This window comes from Papio anubis, chromosome 12, assembly GCF_008728515.1.
Source record: "Papio anubis isolate 15944 chromosome 12, Panubis1.0, whole genome shotgun sequence".
In the NCBI taxonomy this organism is placed as follows: domain Eukaryota; kingdom Metazoa; phylum Chordata; class Mammalia; order Primates; family Cercopithecidae; genus Papio; species Papio anubis.
Genome location: NC_044987.1, coordinates 20,247,122 through 20,271,821, shown reverse-complemented (window position 1 = coordinate 20,271,821; position 24,700 = coordinate 20,247,122). Strand labels below are relative to the sequence as shown.

At 47.2% G+C, this 24,700-nt stretch overlaps 1 protein-coding gene and 1 long non-coding RNA gene across 6 annotated transcripts in view; one reads left to right on the top strand and one right to left on the bottom strand.

Annotated features, from left to right (window-relative positions):
* Positions 1–24,700, top strand: part of ZBTB16 (zinc finger and BTB domain containing 16) — a 196,644-nt gene that overhangs the window by 138,729 nt on the left and 33,215 nt on the right. The window contains exon 5 of one of the 5 annotated variants that reach the window (XR_004177344.1): positions 11,519–11,649. The exons of the other annotated variants lie outside the window; for them this stretch is intronic. The gene's annotated coding sequence lies outside the window, so the exon portion shown is untranslated. The remainder of the gene's footprint in view (positions 1–11,518; positions 11,650–24,700) is intronic. 5 annotated transcript variants of the gene reach the window in all.
* LOC116269682 lies at positions 6,367–12,544 on the bottom strand. Its single transcript, XR_004177345.1, has 2 exons — positions 12,236–12,544; positions 6,367–6,847 (listed from the first exon to the last, which is right to left on the bottom strand). It is a non-coding gene; the product is annotated as an uncharacterized LOC116269682 (long non-coding RNA).

Below are 24,700 nucleotides of genomic sequence, written 5' to 3'. Positions count from 1 at the left end.
TCTCTGGCTCTGAACTTCAGAGTAGAAAATGAAGTCCTTGTTTGGAGAATTTTCTGTAGTGGGTCATCATGGTGGGGGAAGGGGGTGGGGTGGGAGTAGCAGGCAAGGCAGAGGATTTATTGTGTTGTATTGTATTGTATTATTATTATTATTATTTTTGAGATAGTGTCTCGCTCTGTCACCCAGGCTGGAGTGCAGAAGGCAGAGGATTTAAAAGGGTGAGCAGCAACGCTGCTTCCTTCAGGATAGCTGCTGGCCTTGCCCCCTCCTGCCCTGAGCTTGGCATGAGGGACAATGCTGGGCACCAAGGAGTCCTGTAATGATAGGAAAACTAGCAACTGTTCTGGTTCCTCCTCTCAAGAACAGCCTCCCAGTGGTCGGTCCCAGAGGAGCTGGGAGGGGGCCAGATGATGACAAATAACTTTACCTAAACTTTACATGAAAAAAAAAAAAAGTCTGAACGAGCCTCAAACCCCTGCCCAAGGTGGAGGGTATCAGGGAGGACAGGACAGTGAGTCATCAGAGGGACAAGCAGACTCCATGTGGTTTGCTGTGACCTCCCCATTGAAAACATAATAGCATTTGACTTTTATAAATATCAGAGGTGATTTGTATAGCATTTCACATTCTGTGCCAAGGAATTTAACATGAGAAAGCTCAGGCTCAAGAACGGCCGCGGAACGTCATAGGCACTTTGGGAGGAGGGTCATGTGCTGCTGTTTGTACAGTCAGTGCCCCAGCATAGATTTACTCTTGACCTAATTTCATGCTGTTACTATAAAGGCATGTTTGATGCCTAATATAGAGTTTTATTTTCCAAGCACAGGCTCTCGGCTGTGCTGGAGCCGCTTGCTGTAGAGTAGGGAGGAACAACCCAGCCGCCTCCTGCTGTCCCAGACCAACCATTCTTTCTCTCCATTGTTCATCCTAGCGGCTCCCAGGGCCCCTCTGGCCACCTTCTGGAGGGGCCCCCGATACTATTTTTAAAATTAATAAATTTCATTTTTTAAAGAGCAGCTTTAGGTTATAGCAAAATGGAATGGAAAGTATAGAGTTCTCGTTGTACCCCTGTCCTCACACGCAAGTGCACAGCCTCCTCCACCATCAACATCCCACACCACATCGGTGGTGCGTTTGTCACAATCGGTGAGCCTATGCTGGCACATCACTATCACCCAGGGTCCACAGTACACATGAGGGTTCCCTCCTGTGGACCCTCTGTACTAGAGACCCCCGTCTCTACTCAAAATACAGTCTGTGGATTTGGACAGACGTGTAAGGACATGCACCCACCATTGTTGTATCATACAGAATAGCCACTTCACTGTCCTGAAAGTCCTTTGTGCTCTGCCCTTTCATCACCCCAGCGCATTTTATATGAAGCATCACTCTCCTGGACAGTGATTTGAGGGGATCAATGGTGTTTGGCTCTTTTGGGATTGAAGAAGGAGAATCGATGCAAGGCAGGGTTGGACTAGAAAGGGCTGAAGCTCATTTCCTCCACAGACATCTTGAGTGTTGCTTGATGCCAGACATGGATGCTGGGTCCTGGGATAGGGATGTTGGACATGTATGCTGGGACCCGGGACTGGGATGCCAGACATGGATGCTGGGCCCTGGGACGGGGATGCCGGACATGGATGCCACTGGGTCCTGGGACAGGGATGTTGGACATGGATGCTGCTGGGACCCGGGATGGGGATGCCGGACATGGATGTTGGGCCCCAGGATGGGGATGCTGGACGTGGATGCCGCTGGGCCCCAGGATAGGGATGCCGGACATGGATGCTGCTGGATCCCGGGACAGGGATGCTGGACATGGATGCTGGGCCCTGGGATGGGGATGCCGGACATGTATGCCGTTGGGCAGTGGGCAGAACACAGACCTTGTCCTTCCCCGGCTTCTCACCCTAGCAGAAATGTGATTGCAAATTATCATTGGGGATATGGAGGCAGCATGGTGTTTGGAAGCAATAATGAATTAGGAGAAGGAGAACTAGGTTCTTATCCTGGCTCTTCTATGGACTTGCTTCATACGGGACAAATGGCTTCATTTCCTTGCTTCTCTCAAGGTAGGGTGTGGGAATTGGGCAAGAAACGTGCTCTTTGGGGGGTTCTCTGGTTCCAAGGACAGCCTAAGATTCTGATCTTGTGTTGATGGTCTGTGTTTTTCTCAGCCTTAGTTTTTCACGTTTGTAAACTATGATTAATAATCATAATGGTTGCTGTAAGAACTACATAAAATCATACATGTGGGGCCAGGCGTGGTGGCTGACGCCTGTAATCCCAGCACTTTGGGAGGCCGAGGTGGGCGGATCATGAGGTCAGGAGATCAAGACCATCCTGGCTAACACAGTGAAACCCCATCTCTACTAAAAATACAAAAAATTAGCCAGGCGTGGTGGCGGGCGCCTGTAGTCCAAGCTACTTGGGAGGCTGAGGCAGGAGAATGGTGTGAACCTGGGAGGCAGGGCTTGCAGTAAGCAGAGATCACGCCACTGCACTCCTGCCTGGGTGGCAGAGTGAGACTCTGTCTCAAAAAAAAAAAAGAAAAAGAAAAAGAAAAAAAGAAAAAAAATCATACATGTGAAGCCCTGAGCCCTGGAAAGGAGGACTGATGTATGCGTAAGTGGTAGCTGCTTGCTACTGTTATTTTTAGAGGCCTGCAGCTTCTGTCCCTCACCAGTAGACAAGAATTCCTCCACTTTATTTAGTAGCTTATTCAGTAACAATGTATTAAATACCGACTGTGTCTGAAGAAGGGATTAAAGATGACGATCTTTTGCCTCTTAAAAACTGTTCTAGGAATTGGAGGGGAAGGATAGAGTCTGGTCTTTGAGGACTATTATTCAGAGCGTGGTCTGTGCTCAGCACTGCTGCTTTTCATGTATAGTCCAATATAGTCATCAGGACACCACTCAGGGGGCTTTGCTGTCTGCGTCACTGATGCGGAATCACAGCCTCAGAGAGGCTTAAATAATATGACTCAGCCAGTGGCAGGACTGGGATTCCAGGTTGGTGTTTCTTGGGGTGATCTGGTGGGACTCACCATACTCACTGGTCTGAGTTGCCCTTTCACTCTCAGAATTGTCCCCACATCTGAGTCCTGATAATCAACCTCAGTTCTTGATGTCAAGTTTCCACTCGTCTCCCCTCGTGCCCATGCTCAGCCCCCCAAGCTTCTCCTTTATCCCTCTCTCTCCCACTGTCCACTCCTGTCTTTCCTCTCTGACTTCTCACCCTTCTCCTTAGTGACGCCACGGCTGCCCGATGACAGAAAGGAGTTAATAAAAACCAATGTGTAACTGAAACTTGAAAGGCCATAAATCGCCTTGTTTTTTTCTAGGATGTTGGTAGCATTTTGATTTAATAGTTGGACAAACACAAGGGCCTATTTTATTCAGAGTTTACAGGCCTCAAGGCTGTTATTCCTCCAAAGTTAATAGCATTGAAATTGCAGGGTTTGCTATAATTTGCCTATCGCTTTCTGCTCCACCATTGATGTTTATTGTCAGCAGGATGGAATCTCAATCCGACTCACTTAGATAACATGTCTGTTCAACATTTAGATAATTGTACCATCATTAACTTGTCACATTATTTTAGAGATTCAAAACAGAGGCAGGGTAAGTAGAGGTACCCAAGGGTAGTGGAGGTGGGCGGAGGAGAAGGAGGAGGAGGAGGAGGAGGAGGAGGAGGAGTTGGAGACAACCTTCTGAGTTAGACAGCCAGGAGAGGAGAAAGTTCATTGCACACTCTCGGCATTTCATTGCAGGTGTCTAAGTTAAGGAGGGGTGTGCCGCCAAGCCGGGCCCGGGGTTGCTCCCTTTGCTCCCTGAGGAGTCCGGGGACCAGTGTCTCAACCACCCGACCACAGTGGCAGTAGGGCCTGTTATCAGCAGGCTCCTGAGACAGTGTGGCAAATGCTCAGAAACCCTTGGCGTTTCATCCCCGACTTTGGCCTTTATGTACCAAAGTTTCTAAACGTTCCTTAGGGATGCTGATTGCAACATTATTTGTAATTACAAAGCAATGAGCATGACCTAAATATCCAAAGGTGAGGAGTCTGTTAATGATGGTGTGGAAAGATGCCCATGATGTTTTGCATGATAAAAGCTGGTTAGAGAAAACAGATTATATAGTGTGGTCCCATTTCATATAAAATACTAAAGCCATCCTATAAGACTCTGTAATGCTCTATACCTGTTAACAATGATGATCTTTAGAAGTGGGATTCTAGGGCAAAGGTGTTTTACTTTCTGCTTTATCTATTTTTGAGTAATAATAGTGATGATTTATAAGCACGTATCACTTACATAATTTTAAAAATTAAAGTCACTTTATAAATAAGAAAAATACCACCTTCGAGTCTCTGTCTATGGAAGGAGGACTTCTAAAAAGAAAAGGCTGCGAGTACAAGTAAATGAGTTTTGGGAGCATTCATGGACATCAGCATCTCAGCCACACTGGCAGGTGCCTCAGTTTCCCGCTGTTAGAACAGATAAATGCCAGATGGAGAATGCAGCACAGGGGAATGGGCCTGTGCCAGCACTCAGAGGTCAGGGCTGCTGTCCTGTTCACTATGGGCCTGACAGAGGAAGTGAGTAAGAAGAGAGCTTTTTCTGACACTGACATAAGGACTGCGGTCACACCTGGAGGGGGTGACAGAGGCCACAAATAAGAATGAGCTCCGCTGGAAGTGGGAGTGACTCCCCATGTGGGAGACTTGGGGATCAATTAAGTATCAACAGCAGCGGGGCGCTGAGTTTGGAACACAAAACTGCCCTCGGGAAATAACGGGGTGTTTACTCCCTGTTCCCATGGTACCATGAGGTGACAGAGGTGACTACAGTGCTGTCCATCTGGCTTTGGACGCTGTTATCTCCTGCATTCCCAGGGCCTTCTGTGTGACCTGGGCAAGAGCACTGTCACTATTGCCTCTCTCCAATCTGTGTGTGCCCCAGTGACACAGGGAATAGGAACAAAAATGCACAAGGCAAAACCCATAGGTTAATGTTTCCCCAACTGTACTGTAAATAATGCAGATATTTGGGGGTAGCAGAGACAAACAATATAAATATTTTATAGACTGTAGGTTAAATAATGTATATATTTAGAAAAGCAGCTTAAATATTTCATATGCTGCAGTGAAGATTCCTGCTTAGAGGCATAATTTGGGCTGGTGAGGGCTGTGGGTTAAGGATGGGGTCCTGCAGAGCCCCGGGCGGAGGGAGTAGAGGGGATGCAGTTAAAGTGTGTGTGTGAGATTGGAGTGTTGTAAGGACAGGCAGGTATCAATTATTTGGAACCCAAGTAGTTGGACGTCTCTGAGATGGAGTCTCGCTCTGTTGCCCAGGCTGGAGTGCAGTGGCCGGATCTCAGCTCACTGCAAGCTCCGCCTCCCAGATTCACGCCATTCTCCTGCCTCAGCCTCCCGAGTAGCTGGGACTACAGGCACCCGCCACCTCGCCCGGCTAGTTTTTTTTTTTTTGTATTTTTTAGTAGAGACGGGGTTTCACCGTGTTAGCCAGGATGGTCTCGATCTCCTGACCTCGTGATCCACCCGTCTCGGCCTCCCAAAGTGCTAGAATTACAGGCTTGAGCCACCGCGCCCGGCCGTCTCTGATCTTTTTAACTATCCTGTGCTCTTTTTGTTTTTAATGTGGGAGAGAGACAAATGACTACCTAATAACAAGAATTTATTTTCGGAAAGTAACTCCCAACCCAAGAGAACTGAAAATGTGTCCATGTAAAAACTTCCTCATGAACATTCATAGCAGTGTTGTTCACAGTAGCCAATCAAAGTGGAAACTACCCAACTGTCTATCAGCTGATGCATGGATATACAAAATGTGGTATATCCATATACCATGGACTGTAATTTGGCCATAAGAAGAGTAAAATATTGATACATGTTACAGCATGGATGAACTTCGGAAATCCCGTGCTGAGTGAAACAAGCAAGACATGAAAGGCCATGAATTATATGATTCCATCTATGTGAAAATGTTCAGAACAGAAAGCTCTAGACGGTTAGTGGGTGCCACAGATTTTGGGGAGAGGAAAATGGGAAGTGACTACTAATGGGTAGTCACTTTTTGGAGTTATGAGGATATTCTGGAATTAGATAGTGGTGGTAATGGTATTCAGCTTTGTGAATACATTAAAAACCAATAAAAGGGCCGGGCACAGTGGCTCATGCTTTGGGAGGCTGAGGCAGAAGGATCACTTGAGCCCAGGAGCTTGAGGCTGCAGTGAGCTTTGATGGCACCACTGTACTCCAGGCTGGGTAACAGAGCACGACCCTCCCGGTTAAAAACAACCCCCTGCAAAAACGACGACGACAACAACAACAACAACAACATATTAAAAGGGTGGAATTTTATGGTACATCAATTATATTTCAATTGAAATAAAAAACAACTTCCAGGTATGTTGTTGGTTCTTACAGACTTAACCCAATCTCCTATACCTGCAGCATCACAGGACTGTCTAGGTAAAACACTTTGCATTATAGTGACCATTCAGACAGTGCAGGAGACTGTGGCACCTTTAGAATCATTCTATTCACAGAAGGCAGCAGGGAGTAGGGGTGGCTCCGGGATGCCGCCTTGCCCTCCCCATTCCTCCATTTTCAGAAACAGGAAGGAAGGATCAGGTCCGAACTCTGATCTGGTGAAGTAGTGAGTCTGACATCTGCCAAGTCAGGAGGAGACGGAGTAGTTGCGTTCTGTGTAGGTTTCTAGAAGAAAAGCCAGCCATCATCTGACTTGGGAGGAGTCACTCTTGTCAAAAGCAAGATGTGGACGGTATTGACCCAGGCACCCCATTTTAAGAAAAATCATACCTGTAATACGGTTTCAGTATGGAGAAATTAGAAAATACTTACAAACAAAAGAAATATGTTCTCTGTGTCCCACTATCTTTTTTTTTTTTCCCCGAGACACAGTCTTGCTATGTCACCTAGGCTGGAGTGCCATGGCATGATCTCGGCTCACTGCAACCTCCACCTTCCGGGTTCAAGTGATTCTCCTGCCTCAGCCTCCTGAGTAGCTGGGATTACAGGCATGCACCACCACGCCCGGCTAATTTTTTATTTTTTAGTAGAGATGGGGTTTCACCATGTTGGCCAGGCTGGGCTCAAACTCCTGACCTCAGGTGATCCACCTGCCTTATCCTCTGGAAGTGCTGGGATTACAGGCGTGAGTCACCACACCCTGATTCTTCTTTTAATCACAAATGGGGCTGTGAGATTCAGTGTATGCTGTTTTGTAATCTGTGATTTGCCTACCAACAGACCTATGTCTTGATGATCGTTTTGATGGTTTCCTAGTGTTCTCCCTACACCCATTCATTTTTTCCCCCCATAATCTCTGATGTTCCTTACTTGTGCACCAGGGACCAGACCCTGTATCCAGAGGACCTTCCAGGGGCTCCAGGCAGGAGAAGTATCTAACAGAGATGCAACTCATTACCACCTCTCACCTATTGCTGCTTCTGTCAACAAGATAAACTGGGCCCGCCAAGCAGTTTTGCAGTGGCTGTTTACTCGGCCATTCCAGGCAAGCTTGAGATGCTGGGAACGTATCCAGTCACCACATTCAGTCTTCTTAGAAATTGTTTCCCTGTTGGTTTTCTCTAGGCTTGCAAATGGTCACTCGCCCTGAGCTGGATTTGGGCAGGTAATTTACTTCTGCTACTAATTTAACAAATGGCGCTGCCCGGGGGTTGGCCAGACTGAGGAAAATATAGGCATCAATTCATTTGCCACGTTAAAACCCAGAGTTAAGTAACAAGTTAAGCATCTCCATACATTAAGTATCCCAGGCTCAACTAGGGAAGATTTCCTGGAGCTGATGAGCCCCAACCAGGCATTAGGAAAAAGGCATTAAAAAAAAGAAATCTTCTCTGAACCTTAGGAGAAGTTAGCTAACAGAGGGATTGCAGGTTTGGGTCAGATGCAATGTTCCCTGCCCCCAGTAGGAGAAGATCCATTACAGATTGGAAATGACTTTGTCTCGTAAGTGTGCATTGTCAGATGGGATGCACGTTCCCCTCAACCAAACAAATATAAAATGCTTCCAGCCTCTGCTTCGGATTTTCTATTACTGTTTCACAGGACTCCAGAGAGTTTAAGATAGCAATTTGATTAAGCTTATGGGGAAGATCCCATCAGATAACATTCTTTTTCTGCAGGTAGAGATAATGTGTTCAAGTATTAAGTATGTTTTAAAGGTAATTATCTTTTCCATATTCATTTTAGTTACAGGAATTGACAAGGGAGAGACTCTGCATTTGAAAGCTGCCCCTTGGGCCCTAGAGTTGCTCTGACTGCTCTCCTCTGGGGAACACATTTGAGGCTTTTGACAAATGAATGAGCACCAAGGGTTTTTCTATTTTGAAACGGCTCGGGATCCCCTGTCTCCAGAGAAGTGGTCCAGAGGACAAGGTCTTGGCACTGACCTCGTCTGGCTCCCTAGCTTAGATTCCTTGTTCTGGGATACTCACTGGGCTCCAAATCTTAAGCTCCTGGATGTCAAGAGGGAGCCTGGCTGCTACTCAGAAAGAGGACTTGTCTCATCCAGTACCGAGTCATGGCGCCACATCGCCCACCTTTCAAAAGTACAGCCTGGAATTGCCATTTACATATACTGATCCCAGTGTGGGGGTGTTTTCACATTGGGAGAGACTAATTAGGGGTCCTAGAATTCTAAAATCTGTAGACTCCTAGACTGTAGAACTGTTGCAAGGGGCTTTAGGGAGCATGATGCTGAGCTTCAGAGGGGTTCTTTGATTTGCTTGGGATCACACAGCAGGCTAGAGAGACGCACTGTGGGCTAGAACCCAGGAATCCCTGGTCTTAGACCACTCCTTCTGTCCCTCTACCCACAACTCTATGCCATCTCCAGAAAAGCTCCTCTTTCCCTTTCCTGGAAATCTCCAGAGTAGGAGATTCTGCCCCCAGGCAGCCCTCCTTGGCCATCTGTGAGTCAGGGTCTGCCCTAGGGCTCTACATGGGCCTGAGAAGCCCCCATAGCAAGCCTGATGCTGATGGCCTGGAGTTCCTCCAACCTCACTTTGCCTACTAGCTGTGCTGTTCTGAGCACTCTGTACATTTTTACAAAACAGAAAAATCAGGGCTCAGCCCTGCTTTCAGAAAGCTAACTATTGCTAGGGAGGAAAACATACGTATCTAAAAAGATAAGTAATAAAACAAGGCAATTGGATGTGATATACCTGCACTAAGAATTGAGGAGTGATGTTTTTAGGTTCCCCATCCCTTTGTCTGCCCCAAATCCAGTCTGCTGTGGCCAGACACCTATTTCCCCCATGTTACTTCTCTGCCTGATCTCTCAGGAGCCCTTGGTTTGACAGCTGCAGCTTGTTGGTCTGAAGGCAAGTGACACCGGCAAAGGACCCTAGTGAGAGGTTTATCACAGAAGACCCCAGGATGGTGGCATGCCCGCTGTCTTTGAACGACTGCCTCATTCCTATAAGACAAAGGTGGCAATGGAGGGTGGATGCAGAGTTGATGGCTGCAGCCCAGAGTTTTGGTGCTTGACTTCACGTGTTACATCTTCGGTAAGGATGGCTCTGGCATCTTAACACCCATACCTACTCTTGAATCTCTCTCTCCTATCCTTCAAAGGATCCTTGTTGTCTTACCCCAACTACACAGTGAAATCATTTAGAGGAACTTTATGAAAAAAATGTATTAATAGCAAGCAGAGTCTCCCACCTCAACCCGGATGAATCAGAATCTCCCACATGGGGCTCAGATATGGATGTATTTTCAAGCTCCCCAGGAGATTCCTATGTATAACCAGGGTTTAGAATTTCCAGATAATATTAGACTCTACTGCATGGCCTAGAAGGTCCCTCACAATCAGAGTCACAGGCCTCATCTTTTGCCACCCCCTATGATGCGTGTACTGAGCCACTGAGAATTTCCCAGACTCTCCTGGCTGTTTTTCTCCTCCATGCATCTTCCACTAACCCCCACACTCTCATGTGTCTTGTCTGCCTGATATACATGTGTGTATATATATGTGTGTATATGTACATATACACACACATATATACATATGTACACACACACACACACACACACACATATTGAGGCAGAGTTTTGCTTTGTCGCCCAGGCTGGAGTGCAGTGGCAAGATCTCAGCTCACTGCAACCTCTGTCTCCTAGGTTCAAGCGATTCTCCTGCCTCAGCCTCCTGAGAAGCTGGAATTACAGGCATGTGCCACCACACCGGGCTAATTTTTGTATTTTCAGTAGAGACGTGTTTCACTATGTTGACCAGGCTGGTCTCGAACTCCTGACCTCAGGTGATCCTACTGCCTTGGCCTCTCAAAGTACTGGGATTACAGGCGTGCGCCACCATGCCCAGCTAATTTTTGTATTTTTTATTAAGAGCGGGGTTTCACTATGTTGGCCAGGCTTGTCCTGAACTCCTGACCTCAGGTGATCTGCCCACTTCGGCCTCCCAAAGTGTTGTGATTACAGGCATGAGCCACCATGCCTAGCCTTGCCTGCCTGGTGTTAATGGAGTCTTCTCAGCTCATTTGTCTTCTCTGTGACACCCTTTTCACAGCTGACCCCCCTTCTGGTCTCCGGCACCATAGATGTACACCACTTGCCCTTAGCTATCTTGCCACTCCATGAGTTGGGGTGAAGACTGAACCACCTTGGGGCCTTGGGCCTTTCTACTATGTTAGTTCAAATAGTCATTCAATAAATGTTTATTGCATGATTTATCAAAAACAAAAGGGAGCTTCCTGATTAGAAGCAGGAATGAAGAATCTGTTTTTGTCTGGCTTCAGATTTTTGCTCTTCACTTGTCAGCTGAAGGACCTTGGATGAGTCACTCAACCTTTGCAAGTCTCAGATTCCTTGTCTGAAAAATTAGGACACCATACCTGCCCTTCATACCTCAAAAAGGGATGTGAGGACCAAAATGGTCTTAGAATGGGGTAGGGTCTTTGCAAGCAGTAAAGCACGATTCAGATGTAAGGTGATGTCGTTGTGATGTTTCCTGTTGCTGGGGTTTCCTGTCATGGGCTCTGGCTTCAGGGTGCCCTGCAATGCCAATACACCCCCGTCTGTGCCCTCTTCACAGCCTCCCATCCCAGCTTTTCTGGGCCCTTTTCTTCCCTTGGCTTCTTTTATCTTGCACCTGCCTGGCTCTCTCCCTGCACATACCACGGCCTCCAATGCGGTAGAAAAGCAAGTGAATCACTATTGTTTTGAATGATAGAGAAAATAATGAGGGAAACACTGGTCCATTCAGTGATTAAGTATTCAGTAATTAAGTATTCAGTGTTAGGTGGTGGGCAGAAGTTAGGAAGAGAGATTATCTTAAGGTTTTGGATTCAGTGTCATCCGAATGGGTCAATGAGACAGATTCCACAGGCAAACCATTCCAGATCCATAACCTCTAGAGTGTAGAAAGTTTCAGAAGGAAGAGGTTCCCCAAACCGTATAATTCTGTTGCAAATCTCATTCATTCAGTGGGGTCTGACAAGCAACCACTTGTGCAGGTGCCTGCATCCGAAGATGACTTGCCCTCAGGAGCCAGCAGACAAGAAGAGGGCAGAGACAAAGGAGATCTCTTTGTGGCTTGCATGATGGGTGCAGAAAAGGTAGATAACCCAACTCTGGTGGGGTGAGTGGGCGGGGAAGGTTTGGAAGCAGGAGGAGGAGACACTCAAAGCTGCTTTGGGGTGCACTTATTTTGTGTGCCGGAGAAGGATTTGCTGGCCCTTTCTTGTGAAACAAACTTTTTTGTGTATGCATGTGTATGTAGCCTGTTACTAATCCCCTTCCTTTCTTGATCTACTATCTTTCAGGTTAGTGTTGTCTGGGATTTGAGGAGGGAGGAAGGATATAAAAGGGCAAAAACAGGAGACCCCGGTGCCTGGATTCACAGCCTTCACATTCCAGAGATCCCCAGAGGCCCCTCTCCCCGGACCCTTCAGCTCCAGAAAGCCATTGTGCTCCCTCCTGGCCTCTGACCCTGAGGCTCTGGGAAGCAGCAGGTTGTTGACACTTGGACAATCATTTCTTGCAAGGCAACTGCCTCCCTGGGGAGCTCTCCTCTGCCTTAGGGTGGTGACTATTCCCCCAGCCAGCGTTAAGGAAGAGAAAACTTAGCTGTTGGTCAGAGCAGGAGGCAAGGAGAGAGAATCCTCAATTTCAGGCCCCCAGGCATGTTCACCCCTCTCTCACCTGCCGCTTCAGGAGTACACCATAGCCCAGGGATAAGCTTCAGGAAAATGGGTTCAGGAGAGGCATTTCTGACCAGAGTTCCTTCTGGCATCCTGCTGTGGGTCTCATGTTTGTTGAGGGGACCCCGTATTTCTTCATGAAGGATATCTGTATGTCTGCTACAGTCTCAGGAATGCAGCCACAGGAACAAAGAAATTTCTAGCCCTGGTGCTGCTACTTATTAGGAGCAAGACTTTGGGCAAATTGCTTGTCCTTTTAGAAGCTTGGTTTCCTCATGGGTAGAAGAGAGTCAAAAAGCCACTTGCCCAGTGAGCCTGCTGAGAAGAGCAGATGAAGGAGGCGTACTTTGCACTCTGTGAAACACTGCAAATGTGCGGGTTGATCATTAATGGTTTCTCTTACAGCTAAAGCTGGTGTGTGTGTGTGTGTGTGTGTGTGTGTGTGTGTTTGTGTGTATGTACAGTTTGTAAGTATCAGGTTCCCAAGCATTTACTCTCTTCTCTCCTTTGTAGGACATTTCAGGAAGCATTATTCAAAAGCCGGTGGGGTGGGACAGAGGGACTATTAAAATTTTTAAGAATCACTTTGCATTTCTTTCACTTTGGTCTTAATAATAAATAACTTTAACGCTGCAGCCAGGAGTTGGGATGTTCTGTCCAAATTAGCGTAAATCTCTGTCTCAAACAGCCGAGCATCCCCCTTCAATGGGTGGGATCAGTACCATTTCCCCAGCAATGAGAAAAAGCCCTCTTGCTAAGCTACAGAAAAATCTCCCTTGTGCTTTAATTTTGGAAGTAGCGGATTAGCGTGGCCATATTTAACCTTTGACCCTGAAACAAAAGCATATCAAAATTAGTTACTAAGAGCGTCCGTCTTCTTCTCCTCGCCCCACTTCCCTGTTTGCCAGGACTAGTTTAGAATCGTGGTAAACTGCTTCAGAGCAAGAGCAAAATTTTGGAAGGCCATCATTACCTTAGAGACATTCCGGACACGGCGTTCACTGCCAGGGCTCCTGGGGTCTAAGGTGGGTTAAAGGACAGAGATGAGAATCTTGGACCACAGTGGGGTTCAGAATTTGTGGGTTGGATGTACAAACTCTTTCTCCACTAAAACTAGCCTAGTTTCTGGCTATCTTGGAGATTTGACTATTCAGATGATATGTTGAGATATATATATATATTTTTGTTTGTTTGTTTGTTTGTTTGTTTTTTAAGATGGATTCTCACTCTGTTGCCCAGGCTGAAGTGCAGTGGCGTGATCTCAGATCCCTGCAACCTCCGCCTCCTGGGTTCAAGTGATTCTTCTGCCTTAACCTCCCCAGTAGCTGGGATTACAGATGTGCACCACCACACCCAGCTAATTTTTGTACTTTTAGTAGAGACAGGGGTTTCACCATTTTGGCCAGGCTGGTCTCAAACTCTTGACCTCAGTTGATCCACCCTCCTTGGCCTCCCAAAGTGCTGGGATTACAGGCATGAGCCACGTGAGTGACCTGAAAGTGCAGATTGATTTCTGCCTTCTTCTCCTTCCAGGCAGAAATCCATAGACTTGGTGGTGTGGGGTAGAGGTATGTCTAGACCTGAGCCATTTCCGTGGGTTTAAATCTCATCCTCCCTGTCATTAACTGTCATTGTGGCCTTGGGCAAATTATTTGAACTCTGAGCCCTCCACCTAGCTTCCTTATCTGTAAAATGGGCATAGCAGTAACACTGCCCACCTCCTAGAGTTATTTTTGAGGATAGATAACAGGATACACATGAAGTGCTTACTGTGGAGTTTGGTGCTTACTAAGTGTTGGGCCAGTACTAACTACTGTTAGCACAGTTGTTACCACTGTCATCAGTATCATCTTTATTGATTCTTCGTCACTTCCCCAGGTCCTGGTTGGCTCCCTTCCCCTCTCCCCCGCACTGGGCTGTTACTGGCAACCTGCCCCATTTCCTGCTTGTCCTCTGCCCTCGCCTTCTTTGCAGTGATTTCCAGAGTCCCCGTTTGCGTTCACAGTGGGGAGTTTGACTTCATTTCAGACCAAGAAGGCCAGCTTGCAGCAGGGGATGGGGAGGGCAGAGCGCTTTATAAGCTCGCGATGAAAGCTGTAAAACGAGATGGTCAAGGATCTGGCCAGGCCCGGTTCGGGATTATGGCTGGCCCCTGGAATGCTGAGGGGGGCCTCTTTTAAGAAGCCAGTGTCTATTTACAGTGTATCTCTCATAAACCCCAACGCTGGGGCGAGGGCAGGGGGACTCGCCCTCCTGGCATGTGATTGATTATCTGGTATTTATGCCATTGAGGACCTGTCAGCGGTCCGGGGTCAAAGGGTCATCTCATGTGTCTTGCCGCCAGCCCACCTCCTTTTGTACAGTGTGGACCGGGCGAGCTGTGCACAAAACAGCTTTTTCTTTTCCTTGGGAAAGGGGAGAGGGGGAGGGGGGAGTGTCAATGAATTTTTTTTTCATCCTTTTCTGAATAGTGTTCTTTAAATTCTAAAGAACTTTTAATTAAAAGTAGCAGGAAAATTCATCTTGAGAAGGTTTAACTTACCTTAACAGATACTTTTGTGTCCCAAAGAAGCTGGGAGTGACTTTGAAAGAAAGAAAGAAAGTAAGGGGCTTTGTTGTGTCTCTCCCCCTCCCCCAGGCATTTTCAAAGTTTCCTGGAGTTCTTGTCCACTCCTGTCTGATGTGGACCCTGCTTGGGAAAGCAGGAAGGGAAGAGGTCATTCTTCTCCTTTAACATAGCCATACAGATTTAGAAAGGGACTTGGGGATTCTCTGCTCCAATTTTCTCCTGTTATAGATGAAGAAACTGGGCCTTGACAGGTGAAAAGACTTCGCTGTAGAGTCGCACAGCTACGTGGTTGCGGAGTCAGGCACTGGGCTGTGATTCTCCGTATTTCCTAGGGCTCCTTTGAGCCTGCCAGGTTGCTTCCTGAAGCTGCTTCGGATGCCAAGTGAAGATGAACGTAATGATACCATTGCTGTCGTTCAGTCCTGGATGTTCGAGACTTGGAAACAACTCTTAGATTCCTTGGGCTGGAAGGGTCCCTGAGGGACCACCTGGCTTATCCCCCCCTCCCCCATCGCCTGCCTCAGAGCGGGCAGTCCGTGCTCACATGTGCCAGAGGAATTGCTGTGGATCCCTTTTCTAAAAATCTGCAAGGGAAGGCTCTGTGTTTTCTGCTTGGTAGAAAATGCCAGCACCCCTCCCTTCATCACTGGATAGTCTGGACGTTCTTCTGAACAGTCAACTTTGTTTCTTCCTTCTGTGGCTCAGGAGTGGCCCACCCATGGAAGCTTGTCTGTCTGTTCCCCCTTCCCCCGACCCCCTGTGTGCCCACAGGGGGCTCCCCAGAGCTGTGACTGGCCAGGTCAGTCTACTGTGCTGCTCCACCATGGCCTGGCTGCTGCAGGGAAACATTGACCCTCTTAACTCTCACCCAGGCTTTCGGTGACGTGAGGCCTTGATGAAATGCTTTGCCCATCGCTTTCAACTTACTAAACCAAGGTGGACACCGGGCAGAAAAATCATTCGCCGAGAGATAGGTATTTGTAGGACTCGCATGAAATTCACGTGTCCTGTATCCTTTTGTTTGTCTTCCCCATCCCACCACCTCCTCATTTAAAAAATGCAATACAAAGAATTGCCTTCTAAAGAATAGCTTTAGAAATCCTCATTCTTTTCCATTCCCTCCATTCCCATTCAAATTAAATTAGCGAATGCTAATTTGGACTGATGGGGCACCACTGTGAAGAAGGTGTGAAGAAAGATCTGCTTCTTGCTCATGAGAGGAGACCCCAGCCGTAATTGGATTCTCACTGAAGTCACTGGGTGCCACACACTGTGCCCGTGCTTACCTCAGACTATTTTATTTGGTCCTCGTATTAACTTTCCAAGATGAACACTTTTGTGTCCAGATGAGGAACACCAGGGCTAGACATGGGTAGCCTTCTCTGGGGTATAATTTGCTTTAAGCTAAGTAGTATTAAACATGTTAAACACATCATCTTTTTGAATCCACATAAAATCCCTGTGAGACAGGGATTGTTGTTATCCTGGTTTTAGATGAAACAGGCACAGAGGAGTTAGGTAACTTACCTGAGGTCACACAGCAGTAGTAGTGGTGGAGTGGGATTTGATCCATCATGAATGACTGCAGAGTTCACACTTGAACTACTTGCTGCTCTGCCTCTTTAAGCTGTAGAGCTGGCCTGGAACCCAGATCTTCCTGGTGCTGGCGCTCGTGTTTTGTTTTGTCTTTTCCTACTATTCTGACATAAATCTGCTGGGGAGACGCTATATATAGACATACATAATAGGCATATATAAATCAGCCAGAGACCAGCAAAAGGTCACTGTGTAATCAGATGCCAGCCTGGGTGGTGCGTGGAGAGGAATTTAGAGAAGGAATATGTTAACGAGGACACAGTATTTAGTCTCATGTCTGGACCCCCATAGTAAGGGGACAGAGCCTTACTCATCTTTCCATCCCCGGGACCTAAGTTAGGGCCTGGTACACATTATATGTTCAATAAGTGCTGATTAAATTACTGGGAAAAGTTAGTAGAGGAGATAGGACTTGAAGTTTTTTGAAAATAATGTTAATAACTGTGATGGTTATTTGTGAAGTTTTTTGAAAATGATATTAATGGCATTATCTTCTATGGCATACTTGCCAGGTACTCAGCTAGGTTTATTGTTTATGTTATTATTATGTTGTATTTAACTCTCACAGCAGCCCTGTGGCTATTACTATGGCTATTACTATCCCTGGAGTAAACTGAGGCTGAAGAGAGATTCTGTATTTTGCTGGAGGATTTAAAGTCTCAGGGTGGTTGGTGGTTTGTTTTTTTTTTTTTTTTTTTGAGACAGGGTCTTGCTCTGTCACCCAGGCTGGAGTGCAGTGGCGCGATTTTGGCTCACTGCAATCTCCGCCTCCCGGTTCAAGTGATTCTCATACCTTAGCTTCATGAGTAGCTGGGACTACAGGCATGCGCCACCACATCCAGCTAATTTTTATATTTTTAGTGGAGACGGAGTTTTGCCATGTTGGCCAGGCTGTGGTTGTTTGTTTGTTTGTTTTCTTGATTTTGATTTTTTTTTTTTTTCCTGAAGCAGAGAAGAAGGCACAAGTGAAGGGGAAAAAGCAGACATGAGTGACGATGTCAGAGACTGCTCAGTTGGGGTGGAGGGATTTGGAAGGTGGAGACAGGAGCTTATCCTTTTTTTTTTTCCTGCTTATAGGTGGAAGTTCCTTCTTTGATATAAGGATTTCTGGATCTATGAGGTTAACTGTGTCCAGTTAATAGAATTTATAATTCAGCACCAAAACGCTGAAAAGAATTGTCTTTTATGTCCCTTAATGAGTGCTATAAAAACAAGTGGTGAATCTAATTTTACGAATGTTCCTTTATGACTTACCTGATAACTAGTAGTTGTTCAACACAAAGGACACATAACTCAGTCTGGACCTACACTGGCTGCCTGCCATAAAATAACTTGTTTTAGAAGTTGGCCTTCTTGCTTCTCTTGAGTGGCCCAGGGATTCACTTGTTCCCTTCTCTGCTCTTTCTTCTCATTGAAGATCAGGCTTGGACTCCTCATTCTGGAGGACTGAGATAGATTACCTTCCCTGCCAGTCCAGGATGACCAAGACCTCACATCTCATTGGCTCTTTCCAAAAAAGGGGAAGGAAAAGATATGGTGGCTCATTTAGATGTCTCTCTGGTGCAGCATATTGCTTCTACCTAGAAGTTGCCTGGTGTGGTAGGGAAGAAAAGAGAAATTAAGAGAAAGACTCCTTTTGTCTTTACCCTACAGCAAGAGGTAAAGAGCTTTAAAGCTGCAGCAGCCGCATTAGGTTAGACATTGGTGAGAGCTTCCTGAGTTGCATAGATGTTCCTAAGAGAGACTGATAACTTTCCCATCTCCAGAGCTGCTTCAGTTGTGAGTGGGCACATATATAGATGCCCTTATCTTTTTATAGTTCTTGTCTTTTTTTATGTTTTGAAAGTTTAATTTGAATTATTTTGTGATTACAAATCTTACAGGTAGAGTTAGGTACAACATTCAGGCATTCTCTGATGGCTATTTGAGAAAGGTTGGCTGTTCCCATCTGCAGTAGTCAGGGCCGGGAGCCTGGACTCACAGGCCAGTACACCACTCAGGGAGACAGCCCAGAAATGGAAGGGCTTTTGGAGGAGGGAAGCTCTTGAACAGAGCAGACAGGGTGGGGGTGTGGGAGCGTTGATGAAGGAAGGCCAAGATAAAGCTGTGGTTTCCATTTGTTACGACCTCTCTCGCTTATCTTGAGTGAGAACAGGCCCTACAGCTCTGAGTGAACCTTTCCATGGAGCTGTTGAGCTGTGAAGAGGACAGATACGAGCTCTCCCACCCTCTCTTCCCAGTGCACCCTCTCCCTTGCACACGCAGGCACCTGTAAAGGCTGCAGCTTTGGTCTATTGGATGGGTGAGGACAAATGCAGTCCCTGTTCTGGGTGCTGATTACTTCCTAGCAGAGCCGGGGGGTGGACTGGGACATTTGTTGCCCATGATCTGAGTCTTGCCTCTGCTGGCCTTGTGCTCAGACTGGCTGGTGGGCCAGTCCCACCCTTACCAGGCTGATGAATTGTTGTTCCAGTCAACAGGGGTTCTGACCCAGCCCTTATCTTTGGTCAGAAGGAGGCCGGGTGACAAGGACAGGGGGAAGTGCTGCTGCACAAGCCCAGCATTCGGACACTGGTAACCTTTGGCAGGGGAACGCACCCCCAGCTGGTTTGGGGCCCATAGGAACGTTCTGGCAAGACAGTGCTATCAGCCTAAACTCATCACACCGGAGGCAGCCTGTAGCACGCACACATTTCTCTTGACTTATGGGAGACTGGACATGGAGGGAAATAAGAAGTCACCACCCCTCGTCCCCTATTCTCACTGAGTCGGCATGCCACTAAAAGATCCCCCATTCCCTATTATTTTCAGAAGAACCAAGACAGCTCGCCACTCATTCATTCAACATTTATTGCATATCTACTGTGTGCTTAAATGCTGGGAATAGAAAGATGACTAAACCCAGTCTTTTGATTCAAGGAATTCAGAGTTGTGAGGAAGACAGACACATAAACAGGCAATTATAATGCAGAATGCTGAGTGCAGCGATAGAGATATTTATACACAGGATACTGTGGGAGCCCAGAGGAAGGGTGCTCAGCAGATACCCAGGCGACAGATAAGGCTTCTAGAGAGGAAGACACCACAAGATTTTAAAGCAGTAGAAAGTAGCCAGGATGAAGGGAGAGAAGGACAGAAGAAATGGAACTGTATGTGTTTAGAAACAGTGTCGCTGTGTTCTGAGTAGCTCAGCTGAGACAGAACGTAGCAGATGCAGCTGGAGGCATAGGCAGGCCCAGGCCATGGAACCTTGTTAGTCTGTGCTTAGGAGCCTAGATTTTATCCACAGATGACAAGGAGTTCTTGGAAGCCTTTAAAAAAGAAGTTATGAGATCAGATACATTTTGGATAGGTCGCACTGGTGGTGCTGTGCAGGTGAGATCAGAGGGAGGTGAGCTGTGTTTAGGAGACTTTTGTGGCTGTCCTGATAAGGGATGCTTACATGATAGAAAATGAGCTGGATTGGGGTATCCCATTCCCAATGTCAGGCAGGAGGACATAGAGGCCTTCGGGGTGACGTCCAGGCATCTAGCTCGAGTGACAAGAGGATGTTAGTGCTGACAGCTGAGATGAAGATTGAGGCCGAGCAGGTTTGAGAGGCGAAGATGTGGGTTTCAGGTTTGGATATTCAGGCTGAATATAAGATGCCTGTGGAACATCTAGGGAGCAGCTGGGTGTATGGATTTTGTGCCCAGAAGAGAAGTCTGGGCTGGAGGCCTCCTGGCTTCCTCGTGGTCACTGAGACCGTGAGAGTAGAGTTCACCTGGACAGACGGCAGGGCATGAAGCATCATGAGTTAAGGGCAGAACACCATAGTGGGGATGAGAGTTGGGGCAAAGGGCATTGCTCAGCAGAGAACGGCCTCCTTCAGCCAGCATCTCAGGCTCCCTGGAAGATGAGGAAGGCAGGAAGCCTGGGACCTCAGGTGCAGAGGGCTTCTCAGAGGAGGATTCTCAAGGTATGGCCCAGTGTGGGGATCCCTGCAGATAGATGGGGCTCTCCAGGGTGAGGAGCGCTCTCCTCTCCCAGCTCCTGGCATTCTCAAATCCCAGGGATCTCCTGTGAATAGGGCCCTGGCCCCGGAGTAGGAGAGAAGAGGCTGACAGGCTGAAGAATAATCTCAGAACTGGTGGGGATTTATGGGATTGCAGATCCACCCTCTTGCTTCCAGGGGGATTGGATGGGCAATCCTCTGGGCTGTTGTTGGAAAGTTCTCAGAGAAGGACCTGCTCTGCTGCACGGACCTTCCTGGAAGTCCAACCCAGGTGAACCCTTCTTGCTGGTTCCATTGCTGCACATACCATCCCTTTGCACATGTGTCTCTTTTCTGAGGGTCGTCATGCTTGGTTCTGTCGCATTGTCTGGAGGGAATACAAGTGCCCTGATTCCTTCCAAAGAAGGGGAGCACAGGAGCCTGGGTCCTGCTCCATTGGGGCTTTACATTTCCTGAAACCCCTCTTCCGCTTCCCCTCTCCCACACTGATCCTGGAATGAGCACTCCATTTGGGAGGGGTGGCTGCGCTCCCTCTACACCCTCCTCCAGTGGCTTGGCACTTTGGGACCAGCTGCTGGAGTGATTGACATAAAGCCAATCTATAAATAAAGTCTTTTTCTTTTCTCATAAAGACTTTGTGGTTGAGTTTGCCTTCAAGGTCAAGATCAGACCTTTCTAAATAAACACATATCAAAGGATCATTAGCAAAGCAGCACTGTTAAATTGAGATATTAACTTCTGTCAACTGCTTGTTTCTTTTTTGTTCTGTAACTCATGACTGCAGTAGGTTTTTATTATTTTGTCCTTAGGCGGTAGCATCTGGCTTCTGTAGAGACTGTAAAAATTAAAAAGCAACACAAATCATTGCGAGGGAAAAGCAGTAAATTCAATGATAAGAATTTAAAATTAAAATGTTTCGGCGCTTTTATATTCTGCAAAACATGAAATGACTGAGTTTGTTGCCTGTTGCCATAAACCTCACCCAGCTAATCGTCCGCTTGAGTTTTTTCCTGTCTCTTTTGCTCATCACCATCAATTCTGTCTTGGCACAAGGCATAAAGTGAGAGCCGTGTGTGTGTGTGTGCGTGCGCGCATGTGCACACCCATGTGCTGGCATGCATATGCAGGTACATGCATGTGTATGTATAGTGGGGCTGGGGCAGAGTGGTGGATGCACTCACTGGTCTCCACCTCATTAGAATGGAGGAGACAACAGCAGGGAGGCATCAAGTGGGAACTAGGGTAGGGAAGGAAGAGTTGAAGATTATTACATCCCCATGGGTCAGAGTTCCCTTTTTTCATCACCCTTTCCAGTTAAGTACAAAAACAAAACAAAAGGCCCCAACCAACCAACCAACCAACAAAACACTCCAGGTCACAGACATGAGCAACCTGTAGCATCCAAGTTAAAATGTCAAAAAGAATTCCCTGAGCAAGTGTGTGACGCTGGATGAGGGGTCTGAGTGGGTGGCTGGGTCTTTCCCATTCCAGAGATGCCTGGCCTTTGGATGAGGTGCTGGGGAGTGGGATGGGAAGCATCTTAGGCTCCTTATTCCAACCAGAAGATTTATGGTTTCTGTGTTGAGGTCACTCATTCTTACTGCAAAATCGAGTTGTATCTCTGGGCCTGGCTATGTCCGGGGCTGTGAGGGAGATAAAAGTCGATCTTTTTTTTCTTGCTCTGGAGGAACTGTAGCTTTAAAAAAAAAGTCTTTCAAGCAGTCAGAGGACAATTTAAGACAAATGTGAGTAAGGATGTGATGGCATTGTATAAGCTGTTTGCAGATGTTCTGGGAAGTGTGCAGAGTGGTGTGGAGTGAGTTCCAGGGGAGCTTTTAGGCCTGAGTTACCTTGAGCGAATTCTCCATTCTGTTGGGCTTGGGGTCTGGAAGCCTTGGAAAGCCTGGGGTGAACACTGTCAGGGTGAGCTCACCCCATGTCTAAACCAGGCCACGGGGCTAGGACAATGAGGGGGAATGCTGCGGGTCTCTTTTCACGTAGCCTGTCCCGGTTTGACTGCTGGACCCACAGGCATGAGGCCAGAGCTCTTTGTCCCAGAAGAACTTCTCCAGCCTAGAGAGAGGTGAGAAAAGAGAGCCAGTCCTTGGCCTCCGTCAAAGGGAATGAAGGAAAGTGTGAAGATTAGTGGACGGAGGGGTCGAGTTAAGAGGGTATGACTAATAGGCTGGTCATTCAGATAGGAGAGCACATTGTTCTCTGGGCCCAGATGGTCCTTGGAATAAATCAGCTCAGGCAGAAGCAGACTTCCAGTACAAGGAAGTAGGAGCAACTGCTTGCCTGCTATTCTCTAATGACATAGCCCAGGCCCCTGGCCCTGAATAGCAGCCATTCAGGCCTCCACTGTGGGTGTTGGGATGGGGGATGTGTGTGTGCAATGCATGCATGTGAGTGTGTGAGCAATGCACGCATGTGAGTGTGTATAAATATGTCATGTTCTAGCCTCCGATGCTTACTGAAGAGTGGATGAGTGTTTGTGTTGCAAGGAGCTGGTTCAGGGAGATTTTTACCTTGGAGCCCTTTTCAGCTTTAAATTCCAACGCTGAGAGTTGTATAAGTACTGGAGTCATTTGATTAATGTGTCCTTCAGTAGATGGGAAGCTCTACCAGGGCAGGGACTGTGTCAGTCTGATACAGGAGTCTGTATCAGTGGCTCCCCAGACACCACCTAGCACAGGGGCTGGTGGGTGCTTGATAGACATAGACGGAGAAAAGTTCTAGAACATTCTTGTTTTTCTCCATTGCCTTGCAGTCACAGTCCCCGTTAATGAAGTAGCATATAAGTAAATGAATGTATCAGCTATTCCTCCCACGACTTCCCTCTAGGGACGGTCATAAGGACAGAGTGAGCTGGGGGTGAGGATGGGCACCACAGCAGTTTCATAGAGTTTTGGGTGGTGCCCGTCGTTTATTTCTGTACTTGGGACACTCCACAGATAATGTGGCTTTAAAGCAGGACTTTCTGTCATAAAAGTTTTCTAGGTAGACAGCTTCCCCAGTTTCCCGGGTTGAAGACGTGCAGGCATATGCAGGTCGTAGAATACGTGTGAGCATCACGGTGATCCGTGGTGGTTTTTCTGGCATAGTGGCCAACATTGCAAGGGAAGAGCCCACCCACTCCCCCCTCATGCTCTACAGTCTCCATTCAAAGGCTGTGCTAGTGCCTTTTCCCTTCAGAACCCATTCAGGCTTCTTAGGAAGGAGGGTAGGGAAGAGCCAAGCAGCAATATCACTGAGTAAATAGGAATAATCAAACAGATACTCCCTGGAGAGAGTTTTCTTTCTATGAAGATCTTAATTAATATGAACGCTTTGTCCTCGTGTTCTGAGGCAGTCTTTCTGTACCAACCGTGGGTAACTGCTGATCCAGCTCTGCCTAAATCAGATCACTGGGGTCTTTCATCCTTTGGGGAATAAGCTCCATTGGAGAATCAAGCCAGATCTTGCCTGTTGGGAGATTAAATAAGTTGCCATGTCTTAAAACTTAAAATTAAGTGCATATTAAGCAAATGACAGTGGAGACCACTGAAGACACCTTAGGCCTGGAAGCAGTTGAGTTAGAGAATGTTTCAGGGATTCCACACCCATCCCCCTTCTCCGCTCCACTCCCCCGTCATGCTATCCTGACTTTGCACTCACTGTAAGGTGCTTCAGAAGACCCAAGACTCAGGCTGCCAGAGGTCCGAGTTGGGTGACTTGGGGGTTGTTTCTGTCCCATTCATATCTGAGATCCTGAATGATCCTCTGGGCCCTATCTTGAGTGTTTCATTCCCCAGGCCCCTCTGAGGGAGGCAGTCTTTAGCATTCTCTGACTGTGCTGGTATTAGTAGGAAACAACAGTCTTCTCTTAAAAGGCTATTTCAGAAAACAACGGCAACTGAATGACTCAGGAAGAGGAAGGAAAGGGGACTAGGATGAGTGAAATGTATGGCCCAGGAGCTTTTGGAGTGTGGAAGAACCAAGGAGGAATAAAGGATGGGTACGTGGCAAGAGGAGACCCATGTTACAGAGTGTCCGTGATCATGCAGTGACCATCCAGCTTGGCTCTGCTGTCGCCTGCAGAGAATACACTAATGAAACAAGTGAGTCTTGGGTGAGGGGTGGTGTGGAACCATGCTTGGTGGAAGCGTCTTTGGAATCACAGGGTCTTTCATTCTTGCCTTTCTCACTGATCCTTGAGGTGCTGAAAACTTCACAGAACTTCCATCTGGGTTAAAATGGGGACATTTAGAAGGTTCTTCAAATCCACTCCTTTCAATGACTTTTGCCCGAAGACTCCAAGCCCACAA